At 47.2% G+C, this 18,754-nt stretch overlaps 1 long non-coding RNA gene across 1 annotated transcript; it reads right to left on the reverse strand.

The window, feature by feature from the left end:
- Positions 1 to 590: 590 nt before the first annotated feature.
- Positions 591 to 15,170, reverse strand: LOC116785428. Its single transcript, XR_004356533.1, has 3 exons — positions 14,898 to 15,170; positions 3,233 to 3,244; positions 591 to 600 (listed from the first exon to the last, which is right to left on the reverse strand). It is a non-coding gene; the product is annotated as an uncharacterized LOC116785428 (long non-coding RNA).
- Positions 15,171 to 18,754: the final 3,584 nt, after the last annotated feature.

An 18,754-nucleotide genomic window follows, 5' to 3' on the forward strand; every position in this document is an offset into this window, starting at 1 on the left:
CAGTTTTAGCCCTCAAATGTCCCAGAAGAGGAAGTGCTGTACATGCTGAAACTGTCTCCTCAACAAAACAGTGAGACAAACACTGCAGCTGGGGCTTAAACAGCCTGACCTCGAGTAACAGGGGCTTGCCAGCTTTAAGGGAAAAGTAAATGTTGTGCTTTGGGGTAAGAAGGCAACTGTGGGAGGGCAAGTTTGGCTTCCAGAAGAGAAGATCTCTCTGGATCTTAGTGAAAATTGCTTCACTGAAAGGGTTGTCCATCCCTGGCACAGCTGCCCAGGGCAGTGCTGGAGTCCCCATCCTGGAGGGATTTAAAAGCCCTGTGGATGTGGCACTTGGGGACATGGGTCAGTGGTGGGGACCCACCACTGGCAGTGCTGGGAAACAGTTGGACTCGATCTCAGAGGGCTTTTCCAACCTTTGTGATCCTGTGATTCCATGATGATGCTCCACACGGTGCCAGCACAAGGTGTGTAGGTGCCCTGCAGACAGGTCTGTGCCCCACATGTGCATTGCCAGGACCTCTGGGACAGCCAGACATGTGGCTACTGGAGCTGTCCTGGGGATAGGGAACTGGTCCCTGGATTGAGACCAGCAACCCACTGAGTGTGGTGACAACTGTGAGCTGCAGCCTGTGATGGGCACTGACAGATCACCCTGGTCACGGGGATGTGCTGTCCTGGCCCATGTTTGTCAGTGCTGGGATCGTGCTGGGGCTGAGAAACCTGTGGCTGGGGGCTGCACACAGCCTGGGGCTTCATTCCATTCATTCCTTGTTAGGGCATCTTGGCTTAAAGTGTTTGAGTTGAAGTCTGGCTCTTGCCAACCTACAGGTCTCTCCAGCACCACCCCAGCATGTCTTGCACCATCTGCCATGGCCATATGCCCAGGATTTTGTCCAAGGGCACTCAGTACATACCCTGGACACCACTCTGGAGGGTTGCAGCACAGTCCTCAAAAGGTCTTTGAACTGAAAAAAAATATTAATAATTTCATTTTGTGCCCAAAAGGATCAGGGAACCAAAAAAAGGGATGTGCAGCAATCCCAGTTCATAGTGGACATGGTTAATCTAGTCCAGGCAAACAGTAGAGAAGAGCCTGCAGCATTTAGCCTGGAGACCAGAAACTGCTTCCTGGGGAGGGTGAGTGGCAGTATGGAGATAGTCCCAGTGAATTAGATCATTTGTAGCTTGTTCAAATGGTGTGAAGGATCCATTTGACCTTTTGTAATGAAAAAGCCCATGGCTTCCTTTTACACAGTGAAATGGGAAGGTTTAAGCCCTGGAGAAGGTAGTTGCACACAGAAAATATGACTGGTTGTATGGACAGTTGACCTGCAAGGACCTTGTTTGCAAAGAGAGGCTGGAACAGGGTAATGGGCTGTCCTGGCCTGGACTGGTTTGGGAATTTCTGTGTGTTGTTATGTAAGGGAAGCAGTGGGAACAGGGACAGTGGGAAGGGCATTTCCCAGTAGGAGAATGGGAAGGGGTCCCTGACTCCCTGTCCATGAAGTAGCCACAACTACCCTTGGCTTTTTTTGGTTTAGAGGTGGTTATAGACAGGAAGCTGGAGAGGGACTTTTGATGAGGGGATGGAGTGACAGCACAAAAGGGAATGGCTTCCTGCTGCCAGAGGACAGGCTCAGATGGGATATTGGGAAGGAATTGTTGGCTGTGAGGGTGGTGAGGCCCTGGCACAGGTTGCCCAGAGAAGCTGTGGCTGCCTCTGGATCCCTGGAAGTGTCCAAGGCCAGGTTGGATGGGGCTTGGAGCGAGCTGGGCTAGTGGAAGGTGTCCCTGCCCATGGCAGGAGGATTGGAACTGGATGATCTTTAAGGTCCCTCCCAACCCAAACCATTCCATGACTCTATGGGAAATTCCAAGGAAATACAAGGATAGAATCTCCCCCATGAGGATGGCCAAACAGGGAACCAAGGCAACAAGGGGGGGTGGAAATCTCCCTCCTTGAAGATATTCAAAACTCAGTAGCAGAAAGCCCTGAGCAATTGCAGCTCAGTAGCCCTGCTTTGAGTAGGAGGCTGGATCACAGAACTCCAGAGGTACCTTCTAACCTAAAATGTTCAGTGTTTCTAGGACATGTGAATGTGTGTATGTGTAGTGGGTGTGTGTAGATGCACACCTCAGGAGTGATCACTATGTGATTTTTGAGATGCCTCCTGGAATTATCCATAACACCTCACTGGGCAGTGTTCCCCAGTCCATTAGCAAATGAGGGAGTGGATAACCCACTGTAGGCATAACTTCTGGGATGGCATCCCCAAAGAACAGTGAATTTCACCTGTCCCTTGATACTCCTTTACAGTTTTTCATTATTCTTTTGTTCTGACTAACCTAAAATCTGAACTGCTGTTGTGTCCCTCCTGGGCCCCTTTAACTGGGTCACCAGCTTGTTCAAGCATGAGTTCTTATCTGGCACCTCAGCTCGGTGATTTGTAGAGTGGGGGGTGAGAGGAGAAGTGATTTCCATCACTCTTTTCTGTCCCCTCCAGCACCAGCAGCAGGAGGAGCAAGCCTGGCTCTCCTGGATTCATACTCCACTCCTTTGTCTCATCTCCATCCACTTCATCTTCCTTCCTGAGGGATGACACCAACTCTTCATCCTATGGGAAAAGCCATGAGGCTGCTCTGGCTGCAAGGAAAAACACAACACCCCCAGTGTTTTAATGTTCATAAACCTCCTGTTGTTGGCACCAAATGTTCTTCCAAGTCCATGAAAATCCTCTGCCAATCTCTACATCAGGGAAGAAACTGCTGGGGGTTTTTTATATGCCTGGCTCAGCTTCCTTGTGGAATTTGCAGTCAAAACACTGCAGGACAGTGCTATTGAACATGTTCTCCTACGCAAATCAAATGAGAAGTTCAAGAAAAATGGCAAGTTGAGATTGCAGACTTCTCAGGAATGTCACTGTTACATAGAATTACTTATAGAATCACAGAATGGTTTAAATCATTATTTGAATCACGGTTTGAATCACAGGATCATAGTTTGGGTTGGAAGGGACCTCAAAGACCACCTCATTCCAACCCCCTGCCATGGGCAGGGACACCTTCCCCTAGACCAGGTCGCTCTGAGCCCCATCCAACCAAACTCTGAGAATAACCCATCTTTTTCTACCTTGGTCACTTTATCTGCCAATACCTGCAACAAATGAGGTGAGGGTTTGGAGTAAAACTGTTTCCATTCCACTCATCGGAGCTATCAAGGCCAATAAACGGTGCAGGAGTTCTGCAGGAGAGAAAGACTCTGTGCAGGGACCACCTGGAATGTGTTACTTCCCAGCCTTCACCCAGCTGATGGCTGTTGGTCACTGTCCCCCCTCAGCTGTGTTTCATCTGTACACAGAATTGTTGGCCAGAGTTGCCAATCCTTGGGCCTGAGACAGGAAAAGGTGGATTTCAACCATGTTAGAAATGTAGCTTGGTGGGAGCACATATCTCCTAGAAAGGCAAGGCTAGCAGAGGAATTGGAAGGGTTCTGGGTTGTCAGAGTGTGAGTGCAGACAGCATTAGAAATTTATTAGAAGGGTAAATTTCATTTAAGTCCTCGCTGGCTACAGAAATATGTTTTTTTCCCCCTCCAAATGGAAATCTCATAACGTTTCTGTCTGAGACCATGCCAGCTCTGAGTGCTTCCAGACTCAAACCCCAGGACCCAGCTGAGGACTGAGGGCTGGAGCTGGTGGGATTCTTGCCAGATTTAGGGCTGCTATTTCCAGCCGTGCTGGTTTCAGACAGTGACTGCAGGGAGTTTTAGGGGTAAAAGAAGCAGCAATGACTTCAGGTAACGCAGATTTACCTGGCTGGTGGGGCAGTGAAGCTGCCAAAAGGACAGACCAACAGCCTGGAGATAATGTGAGTTGGGATGGATCTGAAATGAGCTGCTGCAGGGCCATGAACTGCCAAGACGATCCCAATATTTGAGCCGTAAGAGAGACTTTTGTAGCAGCTCATCAAGTCGTCACCTGGGATCCTGACTGCAAATCTACAAGCCTGGCTCCCTGGAATCACGGCCAAGCTGGTTTGTGAGGAGTTCCTCATGCCATCACACAGACTGGCAGTCAGGTTCCTGATGGAAATTTGTCTTGTCCAGTGGAAACATTCCCTTGGCTTTGCTCCACCAGACGTTCAGCAAATGTAATGTGCTTTCTGTGAAACGTTCAGCGTTCCACAAATCAGCACATTCTGATGGGGGAAAAAATTGCCTGGAAAATTCCCAAGCATCTTGACTGGCTCTGTGTGGTGTGCTGTTAGGAAAGATGACTGTGTCACGCTGTCCATCCCATCTCTTGGGTGTAACCTCATCTCAGACCTGAATAACCTGTCACTCTTGGCTCTCTGCCCTGGCTCCCCTGTCTCCACTGAGCTTCTTTCCATGGATGTCTTCCATTGACATGGCTTTATCTTGGTCTCCTAAGGAAAATTCCATGAGCACACTTTGTATATGTATAGAAGAGACCTGGCTTCACCTGTGACCTTGTCTACTTAACCCTCTCTTAAAGCATTTGACCAACTCCCACCAGATTTCAGAGCAAGAGTCAGAGTTATAAGGCTTTTACAAGTTGGTGGTCAACTTGCACTAGAGTGGGACCTCAAGGCACAAATCCACGTGGAATCCTTGAGCATTATCAGCTTAGTTGCATATTGAGCTACTTATTCTTGCTGCCTTTCTCTTCCCATCCCTGCAGAGTAAGATTGAATGGGCTAAGAAAGGTCCACATGGCTGGCAAAAGGAATTTGCAGAGTTATCTCCCTATTGCCTCCTGTTGGGGGTCTGTAGTAGCTCTCCACAACTCAGAGTCAGGGTTGGGGTCTCTTCTCTTTCCCCTCTGGGTGTTGCCCAGTGGAGCAGAACCCTGGGGATAACTGCCCATGGAGCTGCTCTCCAGATCCTGTTTTGGCCTCCAAAATCCTCTGAGATTCTCCCACTTTACAAAAGGAGGAGATGTTCATTTTTCATGTCAATGGAGCAACTTCTGGCTTAGCTAGCCAGAGGCCTGCAACATGAAAACAACAAACATTTCTGCTTTAAAATTCATGTGCTCCTCAAGGGATTGCAGGGAGGCTCCAGGAGCAGCCTGCTCACAGATTTGGAAGTCATAAGTCAGTCCTTCAAAGTCCACAAACTGGAGGCTGGAAAATTCAATGGATTCTGGTGTGTGTGTGTGTGACTTGATAAAATCTGGGTTTCTCCATTAATTGAGCAACTGCAAGGATGGGGTTCAGGAAGGGTGATGAAGATTTGGACACTCCTGATGACAAGGTATGAGCCGGCAAAGTCCTTTATCCCAGAAACATCTCAGGTGGATAAAGTGTGTCAACACAGAAAGGACAAGTTTTCCTGCATCTGATAAAACCTTTGAATTCTGGCATCCAGACTCTGCTGTGGGTGTAAAATGGCCACAGTTATCACCAAAAGCAAGAGTCCTGTGTTGTCTGCACCTACACAGGGTTCCGGGGACAAGCTCCAGGACTCACCTCCCGCAGGGATGCCAGAGCCATTTGAGGATGGAGTCCTGGAGGAAAGAGGGGTTTTTTTTTATAAAGCAGCATCTCCAGGGATCTTTGGAGAAATCCAGGTGCTGCCAAGCCAGCTCTGCACCTGCTCCTTGCTCTGCCAGAGGCAGCAGACTCCAGCCCTGCAGCTTCATGTTGGATGCTGTGCTAAGCAGGCTGCACTGTGCTCTGACCCTGCTCTCCTGGGGACACGACACATCTGCTCCTTGCATTCCCTGTTTGGAACAGGAGTCTCCCTCCCAGCTGTCCAAATATGCAGCTGCAGTGCCAAAGAGGCTTTCACAACCACGACAGCAGTGGATGTGAGGAGGGTGGTGTTGTCAAGGGTGGTTGCTGCAGCAACCCCACGTCAGGGTGTGTGCACCCTTTCCAAGAATGTGGCCGTGGTGCACACCTGACATGGAGTCACAGCCGAAGCCCTCGGACGAGGTGGATGGAACACGGGGATCAGCTCGACTTTAAACCAGAAGAAGCAGGCGGAGGAGAGGGCTAGGAAAGAGCCACAGAGGAATTTGAGGGGAACAGTGGGAATCCATGAAGGGCAGTATGATTAAAGGCCTGATCCTGCTGCTGCATACCAGCTCTGGGAGTGGCCACAGCTGACCCTGGTGTTGGTGGCATTTGACCACCAACATGCAGTTTCTCGCTGACTTGGTTTGACCAGACGTGGAGACCCAATGGTGGAGGGAAGGCAAGAGGCTGCTCTTGCTCCCCTGATCTATGCCTAAAGCAAAATGGACACCTCTAACTGGTTAGAAGAGCTTTAATTAAACCAAAGCTAGAGGAGAAGTGAGGGTATTGCTGAGCTGGTCAGTGGGGTGACAGTATCATCCACCACTGGATGGACCCTGGGCTCTGAACAGGTGGGGGACCCTGCCTTGTCTCTGTCTTTGGATTTACAGAGAGGATCCCAGTGGAAGGTAGGGAAAGACCATGGGGGTGTTTAAGGAGAGACTGGAGGTGGCACTGAGTGTAGTTGACTTGGTGGTGTTGGGTCATAGGTTGGACTTTATCTCAGAGGTTTTTTCCAACCCAATTTTCTGTGATTCTGTGATTCTGTGATTAGACCACCCTCTGCAGTTCTGTAAAAAAGGAGAGCAACTTTTTCCCCAGGCAGAGAGTGATAGGACAAGGGGGGGGGGCATTTTAAACTAAAAGAGGAGAGATTTAGAATAGATATTAGGAAAAAATGCTTCCCTGTGAGGGTGGTGAGGCCCTGGCTCAGGTTGCCCAGAGAAGCTGTGGCTGTCCCATCCCTGGAAGTGTCCAAGATGAGGTTAGACGGGGCTTGGAGCAACTTGGGATAGTGGAAGGTGTCCCTGCCCATGGCAGGGGGAGGGACAAGATGAGCTCTAAGGTCCCTTCCAACTCAAATCACTCCATGATTCTATAAATATATGATTCTATGATCTCCCCAATCTCAGTGACAGGCCTGCAGAAAGGTCTGGGGACCCCAAGGAATGAATCTTTATGCTTCAGGACCCCACCACACCCTCCTTTCCTGTGGAAAAAGCACCTGAGTGGCCCTTAATCTGAAAAGGTGCCAAAGTGCTCTCTTGCATCCGAGGAAGAACCAGGCACAGCACTTACACTGCTGCATATCTCACACAGATCTCCAGGCTCACCCCTGCATGGCAGCCCAAAGGTACTTTGTCTTGATTCAGTAACACTCTCTGATGTGTGGGATTCACCAAAAAATAAGGACATTTATCAAATTCCCTGTGTGCAGCAAGGAGAGGCTTCAGCACGTTACAGCTTCCTCAACTTGCAGCTTGATTCTGCGGGACGGGGGCGTGTGTAGAACGAGAGAGGTGGGCCAAAAGATAGGCCTTGATTTCAAGTCCCCCCCCCAATCCCTCAGAATCCCAGAGAAACTCCAAAGAAATCCTCGGCCTTCCAAAAACACAAAGTCAACAGACTGAAAGGGCTTTCTCAGAGTGTCTCCAGACCGACAACTATTCACCAGATAAGCCAGATACTCCTCTTCTTTTTTCCTTTTAACAGCAAAACCATCCTATGCAGGCAATCGATCCGATGTTTCTTGGTGAGCAGGGATGATTAGGTGGCTGTAACTATACGATACCAAGTGCTCTTGCTGCTATAAATAAAGGTCAAACACAAGACACTTCCTGCTACTTTTGCTGACACGTGGCTGCCATTTAGTGATTCATAATCTCTACACACGGCTTGGCACACACAGGGGATTTTTTTTTTTTTTTTTTATAGGAGCTGTTTTCCACTTGTGCAAACACAACAAAGGATTTAAAGGGACCTGCTTAGATCCACCTACACCCCCAGCACGATCCAGCTGAAGGTAACTAAGGCAAGCAGGACTATGGGCTGTAGGACCATGCAACTGTGCACAAGTGGGAGTTGATCCTCTGCTGGCTTTCAGGGGTCTTGAAGCTGGAAAAAGTTTAAAGCTATGCCTATTTTTGATTTTCTATAGCACTTTTCTTCTCTCTATCAAAGTGGCTTGTGCAACTGCATAAACACTGATAGGATTGAGCTGCAGAGGGGAAAATGGATGTTGGGAGATAAGAAAACCTGACAGTCTTTGGATAGGATTGTGGTGGGCTGTGGTCTTCTGGTCCCCTCTGGGCTGGGCTTTAGTTGTGAGATGGGCTCTGATGAGATTAATTTCATTGTCTGGACAGGAATGGGAAAAAATTGCACATGAATTAAGTGCTTTCCCATGTTGGGTCTGTTCTGTTGTTTGTACAATGTACTTGGTAGCAGGAGCACAGTGGCAATCACAAAAGATGAAAAAAGCCCTTCATGTTTAGGAAGAAAACTGGGCATAATGTGCTTGTTTCATCAAATGGGTGTTCTTGGTTTTGAAGATTTGTGTTTGAGTTACGTGAGATTGTGGTTATTTTATTTGAGACAACTTCTGTCTGTTTCTGTGGAAAACATCTGCAAGATTCAGACAAACCTGAAACATCAGGACAGGGAGACCTGCTGGGTATTTGGGAATTTGTCCTGAAAGCAGGGGAAAAGAATGACTTTTTTAACACACTCTCATGATTTCTCAGACTACACTACAAAACTGCCTTGTCTCCTCTTTTGATTTGTTTTAATGACCTCCTAAGAGGTTTCCACCTGGAACTAGACTGGGGGATGTGCACCTGTGAGCACGTAATTCCATGAAGGATTGTCTGTTACCTTTGATGGTTGGTCCACTTAATTTCCTTCTGGTAACTTTATTTTTCTGCTGTGTACTCATGAGAAGTTCAGGGTAATATTTTGAATTCTGTTGTTTGAGTGAATTCACCACTCAGTCATGAAATCATAGAGTCATGGAATAGTTTGGGTTAGAAGATGCCCTTAAAGATCATCCCATTCCAACCCCTGCCATGGGCAGGGATACCTTCCACTAGCCCAGGTTGATCCAAGCCCCATCCAGCCTGGCCTTGAGCACTTCCAGGGATGGGGCAGCCACAGCTTCTCTGGGCAACCTGTGCCAGGACCTCACCACCCTCACAGGGAAGGATTTCTTGCTAAAATCCAGTCTAAATCTTCCTTCTTTCAGTCACCTTGGGGTTTGCATTACAGCCCAGCTTGGAGTTTCCACTGTGCTGGGGACCATTTAGATGTGCAGCAAGACCCAGTCCTTGCACAGGGAGCAAACAGCTGAGGGGAACAGGAGAGAAAAACCTGGCTGGGGAAGGGAAATCTGAGTGAGTGCCCGAGTGGGAGCCTTGCAGTCCATGGTCCTACCGACTGAATCACGCTGATGATGTCATTTATTGAGGCTGTTTCCCGGTGAGGAAGAGACTCAGCCCCACACAGGTCACCAGCTGGTGCTGGCACACCCTGGGGGAGTGAATCACTGAGGCTGTTTGCTGAGTCCAAGCTGAGTCACTTGCGTGGACACAGACCTCCCATAAAATGCTCCTCTGTGAACAAAATACCCCACCGGCTCGGGAAAAAAGTCCAGGTCCCTTTTTTGTTGTCCTTTGCCTGACGAAAGGAGCATTTTGCTCAGTGGAATGCCTGCTCCTGAGGCTCTGCCCCGTGGGGGTGTCCCGGTGCAGAGTGACCTGCGTTTCCAGCTGGCAGAACAAAGGCAGGGATCGTGTTTGCAGGCTGTTTGTTCAGCGTCCCAGTAACAGGACATTGGGCACCTGGAAACTCTGGCACGTCAAACTTGTATTTCATTATCTTTTTTTTTTTTTTTTAGTTTATTTTCTTCTCTACCCTAAAGGAACAGGGGAAAAAAAAAAGAAGTTTTAATTTGTTGGGGTTTTTTTCTTTCATTTCAACAAAAAAGCAAATTGTGCAAAGAGGGGGAAAAAGAGGTTCCAAGGCTAAATTGTCATCTGCTCACTTATAAACATTGGCTCAGATGAGATAAGTAAAAGCAGAATGTGGCCCTAGAGACTGAAGGAGCACACAAAGGAGGTCTGGAAGATCCTGTGTGCCAGGGACAGGCTAGTGAGGGAACAGCCATCCAGGGTCTTGGCCTCTACAGGGACTAGTGGCCAGCAAATGAAGTTGGTGGGATACAGGCTCCAGGCAAGCCCATGAAGGTGGGTCCTCATGCAACAGGTAGCTGAGCTGTAAACACCTTTCAGAAGGATATTGTGGCTACAAGAAGGTCCAGGTGGTAAATGGGCAAGTGGGAGATGATGGAATTTACTAAGAAAGATCCTTGGGGATTTGCTAAGCAGACAAATCCCATCAGGATCAGGTGATCTCTTGAGCCTGAGGCAGGGAGAGTTTTGGGGGGACGTGTCGTATGTGTTTGACCCAACCTCGAGCACCTGCTTGGGGCCACTGATTTTATTTTTTTTTCATCGTGTTAAGCTGGAGCAGCAGGAAGCAGAACGAGCTTGGCCACCAAAGCCACTGCACCTCACACCATGTGACTGGAGTTGGGAACAGCATCCTTGGTCACATGGAGCAGGAATGTGTTCTCTGCAGGTCTCTACGTAGATAATCTCAAGTTTGAGATGCACCTTGTGAGGATGCTCAGCTCTGTCTTACATTTTGTTTTCCAAGTCCCTTCCCACATTTATCTGTACCTGCCAAAGGAGCTGCCCAAGCTGGAAAGGGCCTGGGCCAGAGCATTGACTGTTTTATTCTCTTAATGTGTCCCAGCAACACCGGGCAGCCAGCCTGGCATTTTGACTGAGATTTTAATGGCTTGCTATTACCAATTCCCCTTTTCCATTTCTCTCCTAGCAACACTGGGTAATTTTACCTTTTTTTTTTTATTTTTTTTTTTTGTTTGTTTCTTCATTTGGGGGTTTTTGTTTGTTTGTTTGTTTTGTTTTGTTTTTGTTTTTTGTTTTGTTAAACTCTTGTTTTGCCCTTCCTTTGGGGATTAGGACAAGGGGCATGGTGCCACAAAAGTGATTTGGGTGCCAGATCAATGCTAGCGCCCATTGCCAGCTGTAGCACGCTGCTACCTCTCTCCTTCCCCACCTCAGAGCCAGGCAAACATATTCTGTTCTTTTGGGATTATATCCTAGAGATCTGAATGTCACAGCAGGCTCCACAGTTTAACACAAGAAACATTTGTGCCTGCTATTTAAGAGAAATAAGTTGCTCGTGTTTCCCTGGGAACCAGCCCATCAGTCGGGCTCGTTTGACTCCCCTGTTATTAAAATAAAATGTGAAAGAGCAAATGGGTGTGTTTTGCAAGTTGTAGAAGGGCAAAACGCTATCTGGGTATATTTTGTATCCAAAATACATATCCTTATGTAGAGAAGGAGCTACACTGGAGTGTTTTTCCAGCTTATTTCGATGGGTTGTTATTCTTTGGGGTTACATCCTCATGTAGAGAAGGAGCTACACTGGAGTGTTTTTCCAGCTTATTTCGATGGGTTGTTATTCTTTGGGTTACTTTCGGTAGCAGTGCCGTGTCTTCACACACAGAACTTGGAGCTGACTGTAAAAAAACGCTGTAGCTCAGCAGTTGTCATATTATGTCTGTGTGCAGGTTACACACAATGCTGGCTCCCCTTGGCACTGGTTTCCTTGGCTGCTTGTGGGTGCACCGAGGCCGCGTTCTCTATTATGCTTCTTAGCCTGTTTCTTCAGAGCTTTTCTCTTCCCCTCAGGAGTGTTTTCACTTCTCATTTTGTTCAGGTTCATAGGGAGGTTTATCTTTAAGACCTGCGCCTCCCAAAGGCGGCAGGTTATCCATGGGGCAGGCTATTTTTAGGGAGCGCAGTCCCAGGATGGCTCACAGCCCTTGGCAGCGGACACGTGCGGAACACAAAGGCGGGCTCTGTCCCGACTCGGCATCGTCAGGAGCTGAGACAGGCACGGGCAGGGAGCGGGAGCACAGCAAAACAACAGAGCTGTTCTGGTCGGGGAGAAGGGCTGCAGGCTGGGAGCAGGGATCTGTGGGAATTGCAGTGCCCGGAGCCAAGGCAGGGGCTGCGGACACTGGGATGGAAACAGTGGAGCTTCTCAGGATTATTCCCTGGCTTTTGTAGGTATCACCCCTCGACTTTTAAGGTGAAGCATCCAAACCGGCAACACATTGCCTGGAAGAGAGATATATTGTTTTTGACACTGCTGTTGTAACATGCGGCTAGATGAGAGCCAATGCCCCCCTTTTTGTTCCAAAACTGTTATGACCATGTGGGGCACGTACACCACCATGTGTTTCCCCAAAGTCAATTTTCGTTCTTCTTGAATTAGAATAACCGTCGCTGCCACAGCTCTGAGGCACCCTGGCCATCCCCCACTTACTGCGTCCAGCCGTTTGGAGAAATACCCAACCGGTCTCTTCCAGGATCCTAACCGCTGAGTGAGTACTCCTAAAGCCATTCGTTGTCTCTCGCAGACATAGAGCTGGAATTCTTTGGTTAGGTCCGGTAGACCCAGGGCAGGTGCTTCCTGGAGGGCTCTTTTCAATTCCTGGAATGCTTTCTCTTGCTTCGCCCCCCAGGTCAACTTGGCTTCCTTTACTGCCTCATACAGTGGTCTGGCAGTTAGTCCAAAGTTGGGAATCCACAGTCTGCACCATCCGACCATCCCTGAGTAGTCTTCCATTCTTCAAGTTCTTTTGCTAACTGATTACCGAATATCGTAGGTGAACATTTGAATCCTTGCGGTAACCGAGTCCAAGTAAGCTGTCGCTTCCGTCCAGTCTCTGGGTTTTCCCATTCAAAGGCAAAAATTTTCCAACTTTCCCGTGCCAGTGGTATGCAGAAGAAGGCATCCTTTAGATCAATCACTGTAAACCACTGAAATCTCTCAGAAACAGATGTTAACAAGGTGTAAGGGTTAGCTACAACCGGGTGGATGTCTTTTGTGATGAGGTTTACTGCTCTCAAGTCTTGTACTAACCTGTACTTACCATTTGGCTTTCTTATTGGAAAAATGGGAGTATTAAACTCTGACTCACATTCCTTTAATATCCCTAAAATTAAAAATTGTGTGATCATTGGAGCTATTCCTTTCCTAGCTTCTAAACTAATTGGGTATTGTCGCACTCTAACGGGTTGTGCTCCTTCTTTTAATTCTATTCTTACTGGAATAGCAGCTTTAGATTTTCCAGGGACCCCTGTTTCCCATACCCAAGGTACTACAGCCTGTTCTATTTCCTGAGGTATCTCTTCCTTTTCTACCTCTTTCACAACAAAAATTTTTGCTAAGTTCTCTTCCGGAATTTCCATCTTGACCCTCCCTTTTTCGAATATAATTTTAGCTTGCACGACTGAAAGCAAATCTCCAGACACATTCGGATCCCACTCGGGATCTTCCCGCGGCACGAAATCATTTACTGTTCCCCGCGCTGCCCGGGGCAGAGTTCGAATTCTTTCTTTCGCTCTTTCCACCATCACCCTTAATACCATTTCTTTCTCTGTTGAATCCAGAATTGTATCTAACAATACCTGCAAATCATTCCAGTCCGGATTTTGAGTTTTTATAACCATTTTTAAAATATGAGCCACCCGCTCCGGATTTTCTCTATATGTCCCAGCTGACTGTTTCCAAATTAATAAATCATTAGGTGAAAAAGGAACTTTTACCATGACTTTTCCCCCGTCCGCTCCAACTGCTTCCCGCAAAGGGGCCATCAGTCTAGGGGGTGAGGGCGAAACGTCTGTCTCCCTTCCCCCTCCCCGTCTCTTTTCTCTACTCCTTCCCCTTTCTTTTCGCCCCTTCCGAGTCCGTTCTGCTAGCGGAGTTCTATCAAAACCACCTTCTTGCCCTCTCGTTACTTCCTCATCCGAGGACGATTCTAACGGGGGCGTGGTGGGTGATCGTGCCCTCACACGTGAAGGGAGACTATCTCCCGGGGGCGCACTTGGAGTTATGCTGGGGGAGACTATCAAAGACACATCTTCCTCTGGTTCTGAAAACCGTATTTTCCGCTCTTGACATCCTATGCATTTATCATCCAGTTCTTTCAAAATCAACATACCACGTTCCTTTTGCCATTCAGTCTTACGTTTTAAATAATAAAACAAATCTAGATACGGTATTTCATCCCACATCTCATTCTCTCGTAAATATTGCATCAAGGGGGTTATAATTTCCGGAGTCAAGGTACCATTCCTAGGCCACTGCATTCCCTCTGTCTCATATTGGGGCCATACATGATTACAATAATCAATCAATTGTTTCTTGCTTAACTCTTGTCCGAAATTTCCTTCCTTCCAATGTTTTAACAAATAACCAAGCGGAGAATCGCTAGGGATATCATTTTCTGCACAAGATAGTGCCCTAAAGGTCTTAAATGGCATCATAGTCATACACACCGTAGTCTAAATCAAAGTTATAATTTCAATCACACAGTAAACAGTACAATACGAACAGTAAACAGTACAATACGAACAGTATAAACCAATACCTTCCTAAACCAGCTTGTCAAGTCTCACTATGAGTGACAAGTGCTGGTTCAGCGCGGCTTTCGCCCCGTCTTACGACCAGCGCCTAGGCTTCCCAATGAAATCTTTGCCCAACCCAGCGGGTAAACTCACGGTCCCGTCTTATGGGCAGGCTCCCAACCAACAAACCTGAAAGAATAAAGCACCTCCGGGCTTACCTGGATGGTTGTCCGTCGGGCGCGGGGTCGGGCACGGGTCGATGTCTCCCCAGAAATCACCTGGTTGCCGGCATGGAGTGGATCAGCTCGTGAACCGCCCCAGCTACCCCCGGAGTCCCATCTCGGGTCACCAGAAAACTGTTGCCTGTAACAAAGACACAAACCAACAGAGTGCCGGTTTATGCGGTGCTTTATTCGGGGCCCGGGAACCTGAGGACTAGCGTCCCAAGTCAGGATTCCAAAGACCCTCATTTTTCGTACAGCTTTTATACTCTCACACAAACATGTCTACGTGCAATTTCTACATGAAAGTAGTTACACTTAGTTACACACACAAACTCATATTTCATACTGATAACAATTGGTAATCATCTACTTTAATCATAAATCTGCTTAAGTTGTCTTACCCCTAGAAACTGTTTAACAGACCCTTACTACATCTAAGGTAACAAATCATTATATACATGCTTGACTAAATCCTTTGATTATTGTTCCTACCTCTTCAGCACATTCCATTCTCACAAACAAGGTTGCTAACTTACTACTTTGGAGTGTTGCTTTCTAGGCCTACTCTCCTACTAAGCCTTAGCCATTCTACTACTAAATTTGAATTATTCTGCAACACTGTCACCTGGCCAGTGCTAGAGATCCAAAAGACTCGTAGGACTAGTTTGCATTTTCCCACTGTTCTCGCTGCCGTTCCTTGCGTTTTCCTCTGCTGCCTGCTGGGAGACAAGGCAGGAGCTGAGCTGCTGTCATCAGCAAAGCCTCCTCCCAGATTTCCTCATTCAGCCCTGTTCCTTTGTACCTGCCAAATACTCATTTCCTGGATTCTTTGTGTTTGGAATAATTCAAGTGGTTGGGGTTTCATGTGAACTGTGCTGAATTGGTGACAAACTGGGGGGAAAGGTTCATAACTGCCTTCCTAGGAAGGCAGGTCAGGTGAGATAGGTCTGGATCTCCTGGGAATAACGTGTGAAGGATGTGCTGGAGGTGTACAAAATAGTGATAAATTGCCAAGAATTCAGCTGTTCACTGCTTCACCCAATACAGGAACATGAGGGCATCGAGGGCTGGAGCACCTTTTCTATGAGGAAAGGTTGAGAGAACTGGAGTTGTTCAGCCTGGAGAAGACTTCAAGGAGAACTTAGAGCCCCTTTCAATGCCTAAAGGGCTCCAAGAGAGCTGGAAAGGGACTCTGGACAAGAGGGAATGGCTTCCCACTGCCAGAGGGCAGGGTTAGATGGGATATTAGTAAGAAATTCTTGGCTGTGAGGGCGGTGAGGCCCTGGCACAGGTTACCCAGAGAAGCTGTGGCTGCCCCTGGATCCCTGGAAGTGTCCAAGGCCAGGTTGGACAGGGCTTGGAGCAACCTGGGATAGTGGAAGGTGTCCCTGTCCATGGCAATGGGGTTGGAACTGGATGATCTTTAAGGTCCCTTCCAACCCAAACCATTCTGTGATTGTTCTGTTCTTTTCCAGCCCAATTTTTCAGTTTCTCTCTTTTTTTTTTTTTTTTTTTTCCCTTTTTCCAAGGTATCTTCTTTGGAAGGTGGCTGGGGTACTGCCATCCTTCCTGGTGTTCCCTGGAGATGACTTTCTCCAGGATTTTTGAGCGACACAGCAAGGCACAAGGGAAAAGGCAGTGTAGGAAAAGCCTGAAATGCTGACACCAGGATCTCTGCACCAATAGCCCTGCTCACCTGATGATACTGAGGCCAAAGGTCCGGGAAGGATTTGTCTCCTGTGAACTTTCTCTTTCCAGTACAGCCTGACAACAGCTTTGGCTGTACCAGCTCAGGTTGTTCCCACCATGTATCCCAGAGAGTCCTGTAGCAGTAGCACAGCCCATGGAAGATACAGCAGTTATCCAAGCTCCTTGCTGAATGATCCCAGTGCTGTTTACAGGGAGGCACTGGGAGATATCCTGGCTGTGGGACAGCACAGCCCTTGGCCAGCACACAGGTGTGTTTGTGAGATAGTGCCGCCTTTGATCCTGCTTTCCACCTGGTCTCCAGGGAAAGCATTTCCAATTTTCCTAATCCAAATGAAACCAAAAGGGTACTTGAGATACGAGAACTCACAGAAATGTAATCATTGTAAATTTAGCAGAGAGGAAGTTGTGGTAAGAATAAGTATTTGGGACTTTGCAGATACAAGCCATAAATACAAGCAGCAAATTTCAGGCATTCGGGGTGTGTGTTTGCTACAACAATTTATTGAGGATTGTGATGGATCTTCCACACAAAGATATTTTTTTTCCCAATTTTGTTGATGGAATACTTTTCTCAGCAGCTATATCCTTTCCAGGAATCCATGTAGGAAAGCCTTAAAGCCTGTAGCTCCCAGGACATCAGAAGAAATTACCATTTGAGCTTTATCATTCTGGAAATCGCCTTCTTAGGAGGGAATATGGAAGAACAAACCTGAAAGGGGCAATTTCTTCTCCTCACCTGGGCTGGTTTTATTTCTAATCACAAAGGTGGGCTGGATGGTTGTTCTGTGTCTAGACTGTTTATCATTACAGGGAAATATTTATGATAGAGCTCCCTGTCCCTTGGACAGCTTGTCAAATGATGACTGAATAGCAAATGTCATTATTACTCATTCCCACGAATTGCAGCAGCTACACTGGGATGACTGGAAGGTCACAAAGGCTTTTTTAGCAAAGGGCAGACTCTCTGAAGTGACTTTTGAAACCGCCTGTAGCCTGAATATACTTTCAAAGAGAAGCTCCTGGGCTTTCAGGTTCCCTTTGTAGTCTTGGTAAAACCTTTCATTGACTTATTGTCAGGGGATTGTGAGGAAAAGGGGAAATACACTCACAAGAAGCGATACTGTTTGATCTTTGCCCTTCCCTGTTGTGTTTGTGATCCACAGTCTTGCTTCAGATAGAATGTCTAGTGGGATTTTGTATTTATGTCAGAATGTTTCTCCTGCGCCGGACGTGGTTTTGGTTTTTCTCCTGGGAATGTATGTTTTTGTTTGACTGTTCAAGTGTTCCTCAAGTGGGTGAATGAATCATGGAAATTCTGTATTATGGATGGATGGAAAGATAATAAAGTATTATATCTGGGCCCTCCACGGTCAGTTTACTTTGCCTGCTTTGTGGGTAACAGGGATTAGTCTTTCTCTAGTAAACAAACAGTGTAGAGGATGGAAAACTCAGCTAGGCTGTCTGGAGTTGTAGTTATTTAACACAGGTATTTTCAGATGGTTCTTGGTGTCCTGTTTGGGGAAACACAAGTGGCTTTGTCGTTGTGTGTCACCCAGCCCAGAGCAGGAGCCCAAATCAGCACCCAGCTACCCTTATGATAAAGAATCCTGGCTTAGAAAATCAGAAAGCCCTGTTCTAAGCTACCTATGTTCTGTTTGCCTTTGAGAGTCATATTTTAACTTGACAAGGGTCCTGCTAGATTTTAGTGTGGGGCGGATCCCTCCAAGATTCGAGCGCGTGCCAGAGGCCTTTTCACTGCAGACATGCTCTCAATGCACATGATGAATCTTGGCAAGAGTGGGTAACCTGTAAAGCACAACACAACCCCTGGCTTATATCAGGTGTCTTTGCACTGAGAGATTCCTGGCTTCAGGTTGATAACAGCATTTTTACCAATATTTTTAAATCTGAGGATGAAAAATGCTGAGTGAGAATGGCAAGAGGCAAAGCCTTTTTACTCCAAAAGCCAGGAATGTTTTGGAGCATGGAGGGGTACTGCATGCTGCCTGTTTTTTCTTTTCCAGGCAGATGGATCTTTATTTTCCTAAAAAACAGCTTATACCAGGCTTGTTCCTCATCTTGCCTGACAGTTCTAGGAACGGGGCATTATGTTGGTCAATAGGAATCTAGAGAACAATCTCTTAATGGCTCTAAATCATTATTTTGCTTGTCAGGGAAAGAAAATAATCAATCCATCCAATAAACCTCCTTGGCCAGACTTCAAACAGCCCCAAACCCAGAAGTACAGCTTCATAGAGTGTCCAGGTACCCTTCCACCCCAATTGTGCCCACCTTGTGCTCTCCTGATTTGTTTGCTGGACTCCCTTCCCCACCTGAACGTGTGTGTCGAAGGACATGAGACCTGAGCTATTTCTGTCAATTCCTGGGAGATCTTTCCATGGTGCAAAAAACCCTCTCAGAAAGAGATCTTCCTGGCAATAATACACTTTTCTTTCTCCATTTTGGTTATGTCTTGGGATTGCAGGTGTTGGC

The sequence above is a fragment of the Chiroxiphia lanceolata genome, chromosome 4 (genome assembly GCF_009829145.1).
Source record: "Chiroxiphia lanceolata isolate bChiLan1 chromosome 4, bChiLan1.pri, whole genome shotgun sequence".
NCBI classification, from domain to species: Eukaryota; Metazoa; Chordata; class Aves; order Passeriformes; family Pipridae; genus Chiroxiphia; species Chiroxiphia lanceolata.